This window comes from Petaurus breviceps, unplaced genomic scaffold (genome assembly GCF_028583685.1).
Source record: "Petaurus breviceps papuanus isolate PSGF00001 unplaced genomic scaffold, PetGlider_PUasm1.0 350, whole genome shotgun sequence".
Classification (NCBI taxonomy): Eukaryota; Metazoa; Chordata; class Mammalia; order Diprotodontia; family Petauridae; genus Petaurus; species Petaurus breviceps.
Genome location: NW_027186199.1, coordinates 2,562,301 through 2,569,496, shown reverse-complemented (window position 1 = coordinate 2,569,496; position 7,196 = coordinate 2,562,301). Strand labels below are relative to the sequence as shown.

General features: G+C 40.4%; 2 protein-coding genes across 8 annotated transcripts in view; both read right to left on the bottom strand.

Moving 5' to 3' along the window:
- LOC138168072 (myelin-oligodendrocyte glycoprotein-like) overlaps positions 1-7,196 on the bottom strand; it is a 16,201-nt gene that overhangs the window by 362 nt on the left and 8,643 nt on the right. For 6 of the 7 annotated variants that reach the window (XM_069097098.1, XM_069097101.1, XM_069097105.1 and 3 more), the window contains one exon: positions 3,949-7,196. This exon is cut by the window's right edge and continues 438 nt beyond it. The exons of the other annotated variant lie outside the window; for it this stretch is intronic. The gene's annotated coding sequence lies outside the window, so the exon portion shown is untranslated. Of the gene's footprint in view, positions 1-3,948 lie in introns of those variants that run through there. 7 annotated transcript variants of the gene reach the window in all.
- LOC138168071 (myelin-oligodendrocyte glycoprotein-like) overlaps positions 3,949-7,196 on the bottom strand; it is an 81,693-nt gene continuing 78,445 nt past the window's right edge. Inside the window, exon 9 of the transcript XR_011170025.1 lies at positions 3,949-7,137. The gene's annotated coding sequence lies outside the window, so the exon portion shown is untranslated. The remainder of the gene's footprint in view (positions 7,138-7,196) is intronic.

Here is a 7,196-nt window from a genome sequence, read left to right as displayed (position 1 = left end):
AAGCAATTGGGGTTAAGTAACTTGCTCAAGGTTACACGGCCAGTTATTATTTCTGGGTGTGGTGCTGAGTATCTGAGCCTGGATTTGATCCGGGTCATCCCGACACTGGAGCCGGTGCTCTTACTTGCTGAGGCACCTGGCCGCCCCTAAGCAATCGGGGTTAAGTAACTTGCTCAAGGTTACACGGCCAGGTGTTTCTGGGTGGGTGCTAAGTGTCTGAGCCCGGGATTCGATCTCCAGGTCTTCTCAACACTGGAGCCGGTGCCCTTACTTGCTGTGCTACCTGGCCGCCCCGAAAAAGTATCTTTGATCTCTATTCTGGTATCACCAATTCTTTCTCAGGAGATGGAGATCACTTTTCATCATAAGTTCTTCAGAATTGTCTTGGGTCATTGTATTGCTGAGAATAGCTAAGTTATTCACAGTAAATAATCATACAATATTTCTATTACTATGTACAATATTTTCCTGGTTCTACTTATTTCACTTTGCATCAGTTCATGTAAGTCTTTGCAGGTTTTTTTGAGAGTGTCCTGCTCATCATTTCTTATAAAGCAATAATCACAATCATATACAACTTGTTCAGTAATTCTCCAATTGATGGACATCCCCTCAAGTTCCTATTCTTTGCTGCCACTAAAAGATCTTCTATAAATATTTTTGTACATATACATCCTTTTCTTTATCTCTGGGTTACAGACCTAGCAGTAGTATTGCTTGGTCAAAGGGTATGCATGGTTTTATAGCTCTTTGGGCACAGTTCCAAATTGTTTTCCAGAATGGTTGGAACAATTCACAATTCCACCAACATTGTAATAGTCTTTTAATTTTCCCACATCTCCTCCAACATTTTTCATTTTTCTTTTCTGTCATATTAGTCAATCTGATAGGTATGAGGTAATACCTCAGAATTGTTTTAGTTTACATTTCTCTAGTCAATAGTGATTTAGAGCACTTTTTCATGACTATAGATAGCTTTGATTACTTTGTCTGAAAACTGCCTGTTCATATCCTTTAACCATTTGTCAACTGAGGAATAGCTCATATTTCTATAAATTTAACTCAGTTTTCTATATATTTGAGAAATGTGGTCTTCATCAGAGAATCTTGCTGTAAATTTTTTTCACAGTAATGATTACCAACTATGTATCCATCCTACTTTCCCCGAGTTTATTTTATTCTCTCTCCTTTCACCCTGTCCATTCTCAAAAGTGTTTTGCTTCTGACTTTTTCCTCCCCCAATCTTCCACCTTTCTATTAACCCCACCACTTAACTTATTCTCTTCCCATCCTACTCTCCTTAAGATAGATTTCTACACTGAACTAAGTGTGTATGTTATTCCCTCTTTGAGCCAATTCCAGTGAAAGTAAGGTTAATGTGCTTGCCTGGCCTCTTCCCCTATCTTTCCCTCCACAGTGAAACCTCTTTCTGCACTCTTTTATGTCAGAAAAAAATCTCCCATACTTCCTCTCACTCTCTCCTTATCCCAGTACATTCTTCTTTCTAACTCCTTGATTTTATTTTTTAGATGATTATTACATCATATTCAAATCACACCAGTGACCTCTGTCTATGTATCCTCCTTCTAACTGCCCTAATAATGAGAAAGTTTTTAGGAGTTACAAGTATCATTTTCCCCATGTAGGAATGTAAACAGCTTAACCATTGAATCCCTTATGATTTCTCTTTCCTGTTTACCTTTTTAATGATTCTTTTGAGTCTTGTATTTCAAAGTTAAATTTTCTATTCAACTCTGGTCTTTTCATCAAGAATGCTTGAAAGTTCTCTTTCTTTTCACTGAATGCCTACTTTTTCCCCTGAATGATGCTCAAATTTGCTGGTTAGGTGATTCTTGGTTGTAATCCTAACTCTTTTGCCCTTCAAAATGCAATATTCCTAATCCTCTGAATCTTTATTGTAGAAACTGCTAAACCTTTTGTTATCTTGACTATGGTTCCACAATATGTGAAATGTTTCTTTTTGGCTGTTTACGATATTTTCTCACTGACAAGGAGATTTGGAATTTGGCTATAATATTCATGGGAGTTTGCATTTTGCAATATCTTTCAGGAGAATCAGGGGATTCTTTCAATTCCTTTTTCCCCCTCTGCTTCTAGAATATCAGGGAAGTTTTCTTTCATGATTTCTTTTTTTATATATTTTCAAAATTAAAATTTGTGTTTACTTTTAGTTTACATCATTCATTTCCACAAGATTTTGAGCTACAAATTTTCTCCCCATCTTGCCCCTACTCACCACCCCAAAACAGCGATCCCACTGTATACCCCCTCCCCCAATCTGCTCTCTCCTATATCCTCCCCCATCCCCCTTCCGACTTTCTGGTAGGGCAAGATGGATCTCCATACCCCAGTGCCTGTATATCTTACTTCCCAGTTGCATGTAAAAAAAATAATAATTATATATATATATATATTTAACATTTGATTTTAAAACTTTGAATTCCAGATTTTTTCCTTGCCACCCTCATCACCCACCCTTACTGGGAAGATAATCAATTCAATATAGGTTGTACATGTGTAGCTACACAAAACATTTCCATAGTGGATATATTGTGAAAGACTGACTATATTTCCCTCCATCCTATCCCACCCCCTGTAATGAGAGTGTAAATTTTAAAGATCTTCCCTGCCCCTAGGCTAACGTGCACCTGGAGCCTGGGGTGGGAGGCTTGTTTTTCAGTAGATACTTTTGATTGGCCAGTGGGTCCAAAAAGTTGTTACATTCTCTGAGCCAGGAGAAGGCTATATAAGCCCTGATGTGTAGCTTTGTTTTGGGACTCACTTTGAGAAGTGTTCTGTGATTTGATCTGAATTCTGGGAAGCCGTTGTTGAGAGTCCCCTGGCTTTGAAAAACCCAGAATGTGGAAACCCAGATGTTGACTGGGTGTGGATGTAATGGTTGGACAGTTTGGAAATCTGTCTACTTGATGTTTCTGTCTTGATAATTATGCCTGTATACTTTGAGGTTCAGGGTGCTGACCTTTTCTCCTGAAAAAGGTAAAGGATATATGTCTGACTGATTAAAGTAAGCTTGTTAACCCATTTTGAGTTGCTTTCCTTTAACAAAGCAGATCCAAGAACCTGTGGTGGGGGCAAACCCTGAGGATGCTTGGGGTGCTTGCTGCTACACCCCCCTCACTTGTTCTATTCTCTACTTTGACCCTGTCCCTTTTCAAAAGCATGTGCTTCTAACTACCCATCTCCCCAACCTGCCCTCCCCTCCATCAACCCCCCTCTCATCCCTTTCCCTCCTACTCTTCTGTAGGGTGAGATACCCTGTTTAGTGTCTATGTCATTCCCTCCCTAAGCCAAATTCAATGAGACTAAGGTTGACCCATTCCCTTTGGCCTTCCTGTTCTTTCCCTCCATTGTAACAGTTATGCTTTGCCTCTTCTATATGAGATAATTTACCCCATTCTATCTCTCCCCATCTCTCATTATATTCCTTTCTCACCTCTCAATTTCAGCTTTTAAGTATCATCCCTTCCTATTTAATTGATCCTGTGCCCTCTGTCTATGTATACCTGTACCCATATGTATTCATACATCCATATACCCCTATATATATATATATATATATATATATATGTACACACATTTACACTTATATTCCTTTCAACTATCCTCATACTGAGAAAAGTCTCATGTTACAATTATCATTTTTCCATGTAGGAATGTAAATAATTCAGCTTTGATAAGTTCCTTATGATTTCTTTTTCCTGCTTGCCTTCTCATGCTTCTCTTGCTTCCTGTATCTGAATGTCAAATTTTCTATTCAACTCTGGTTTTTTCATCAAGAATGCTTGAAGTCCTCTATTTCATTGAATGACCATATTTTCCCCTGAAACATGTGTAATGCCATGCACAGAAGCTTTCCAGAAGAACTGCTACTGTGAATAGCTTTTTTAAGGTTCTGATTAATCAGTATAGTGATCACTGTATTTATTCCATAACAAAAGCAAAACATCCATGGAAAATCAAGGTACAGCATTCACAATATTACAACTTATCACTGAAAATCACAAAATAATATTCACAACATAGTCTTAAAGTAAAATAGTCACTCTTAAGTTAACTCAATTAGTTACTTATCAGTAGTCTCAAAGTACAATAGTCAAAGTCTTCCACTCATGGGGCAAAGTCTTGATTAACTCAATCAGTCACTTATCATTAATATCTCAAAGTACTTAAAGTACAATCAGTCACTTATTCAGCAAAGTCTTACTAAGTATCATATACAAAACTCTCCATCCCCTAGGTCACTAATAAACTATAATTCCATAATTACTCAGTACCCAAGGAGAGGTCTTTTCATCTTGACTTGGGGCCTGTTCTCAGATTCCCTGGATCCCTTTCCATGGTCCCATATTCTACCTGGATTCATCAGACTGTCACCTGGGTTCAATGGCAGACAGCTCCCAGTTCCTTGACCAGCTCTCTGGGCAGGTGCTGCTCCACACTGAACTTCACAGCTTCTGGTCCATGTCAGATCCTTCACCATTTCTGCTCCAGGGAATTCAAGGCTCAACCAAGCCGCAAACAAACAAAGTCTCAGCATTCCAGTCATGTTTCAGTCACCTGGGGTCCTGGCTCCTGGCTCTGGCCTCCTGGCTCTGGGCTCTAGGCTCCTGGGATCCTGTTCAGAAGAAGCTCCACCACCACCACAAGTTCTCAGCACTCAGTTTTCCATTCTTCTGTAGCTGCTCTGCCACCAGATCTTGGTCTCAAGGAAATTCTGACTGTGCCTCTCTGGGGCTTTTCTTATATATGCAGTATTACCTACTTCCTTCAGCCAACCCCTTCCTGTTATGTCATATAACAGGAGACAGGAGTTCATACCTTCTGTTCCCCCAACAGAGGCTTGATCAGTTACTAAGTGTTAAGTACCTGCTACTTTTGCCAACGCAAAAGGATCTTCAAATTCAAATTAAGTTACCATTACAATATGATACTCAGTTTTTCCAAGTAGGTGATTCTTGGTTTCAGTCCCAGCTCCTCTGACCTCTGGAATATCATATTCCAAGCCCTTCGATCTCCAGGTCTTCTCAACACTGGAGCCGGTGCTCTTTCTTGCTGTGCTACCTGGCCGCTCCTAGTTAGTCTAATTTTTAAGGTGTTATTTTCTTCAGTCAAGTTGTTGACTCATTTTTCATGATTCTCTTGCATCATTCTCATTTCTTTTGCAAATTTTTCCTTCACTTCTCTTATTTGGTTTTCAAAATCCTTCTTAAGCTCCTCTATGGCCTGTAACCAATTCATATTTTTTCTTGGAAGCTTTTGGTGTAGGAGTTCTGACTTCATTTTCTTCCTCCTGTTTCATGCTTTGATCCTTTGTGTCCCCAAAATAGGAATCTAAGGTTTGACCGCTGTGCTTGCTTTGCTTCCTTTGCTTGCTCATGTTACCACTCAATTACTTGATTTTTGAGCTTTTTGCCACAGTAGAACTCTGATTCCAGAGAGGAGAGCTTTGTCCCAAATCACTGGGGTTTTTGCATCTGCCAGAGTTATTAGTTGGGTGCACTCTCTGAAGCCTCCACAGGCTCTGGCACCTGTTCACACACCCCAGGACCTTCACCCTCGACAGTAATCCATATCCAAGCAGGTTAAAGCAAGAGCAATTACCCCTCAGACTAGTTGCTTGGTCCCCCTAAAATCTTCACAACAGGAGCTCTAAAGCTGCCACGTGGTGGCAGCTATGTGATTGCCCCACCTCAGCCACTTCTCCCTCCAGGGGCAGAGGCTGGACTGCACTCCCAGACTCCCTGTTTCCAAAGTCCACACTGACCTTTTACTTTGCCCTTGGCATTTATAGGTTGATAATTCTGGAAACTGCTACTGCTGCTGTTGATCCACTCTCCTGAAGTCCCTCCAGCCACAGCTGGTTGGGGCCACCCTGAGGCTAAAACTAAGGGCTTAAGGGGGGCTGGACTCTGCTTTCAGCATGCTGTGATGGATCCTTCCTGTCTGCCTGCCAGACTGCCTTCAGTGGGAGATTTGTTTCTCTCTGTCACTTTGTGGGTTCTGTAGCTCTAAAGTTTGTTTAGAGTCATATTTTATAGGTATTTGAAGTGGTTATGGGGGGGAGTGCATGGAGTTTTCCTGCTTCTACACTGTCATCTTGACTCTGCCTCCCCCCTTTGATCATTTCTTGAAAGATGATGTCTAGACACTTTTTTTTTTATCATGGTTTTCAGGTAGTCCAATAATTCTTAAATTATCTCTCCTGTATATATTTTCCAGGTCAGTTGTTTTTTCCAGTGACATATTTTACATTTTCTTTTATTTTTTCACTCTTTTGATTTTGTTTTATTGTTTCTTGATGTGTCATTAAGTCATTAGAATCCACTTACTAAGTTATAATTTTTTTTTAAAAGCAATCGGGGTTAAGTAACTTGCTCAAGGTTACACGGCAGTTGTTTCTGGGTATGGTGCTGAGTATCTGAGGCTGGATTTGATCCAGGTCATCCCGACACTGGAGCCGGTGCTCTTACTCACCGAGCCACCTGGCTGCCCCTAAGCAATTGGGGTTAAGTAACTTGCTCAAGGTTACATGGCCAGGTGTTTCTGGGTGGGTGCTAAGTGTCTGAGCCCGGGATTCGATCTCCAGGTCGTTCTGACACTGGAGCCGGTGCTCTTACTCTCTGTGCTACCTGGCCACCCCGTAAGTTATAATTTTAAAGAATTATTTTCTTCATTGAGTTTTCCTAACTTCTTTCCCATTTGACCAATTCTGTTCTTCAAGACATTCTTTTCTCCACTGGATTTTTGTGCCTCTTTTAGCATTTGGCCTATTCTGTTGTTTACGATGTTCTTCAGTACTTTTTGTGCCTCCTCTGCCAAATTGTTGACTCTTTTTTCATTATTTTCTTGCATCACTCATTTTTCTTCCCAATTTTTCCTCTACCTCTCTTACTTGATTTTAAAAATCCTTTTTGAGCTCTTCAGTGGTCTGGGGCCAATTCATATTTTTCTTTGAGGCTTTGGATGTAGGAGTCCTTGACAAGTCCAACACTGGAAATTTGTTGGTCTGAGATCAGGAAAGAATAAATGTAAAAATGCAGAGGTGACCATGTTATCCCTGTGATCGTGGAGGCTGGGTGGGAAATAGACATTCACCTCTTTCCCGATCTGACTCTCTTAATACAAAATGAAGCAGTCCTCATGCTTCAAAGCTA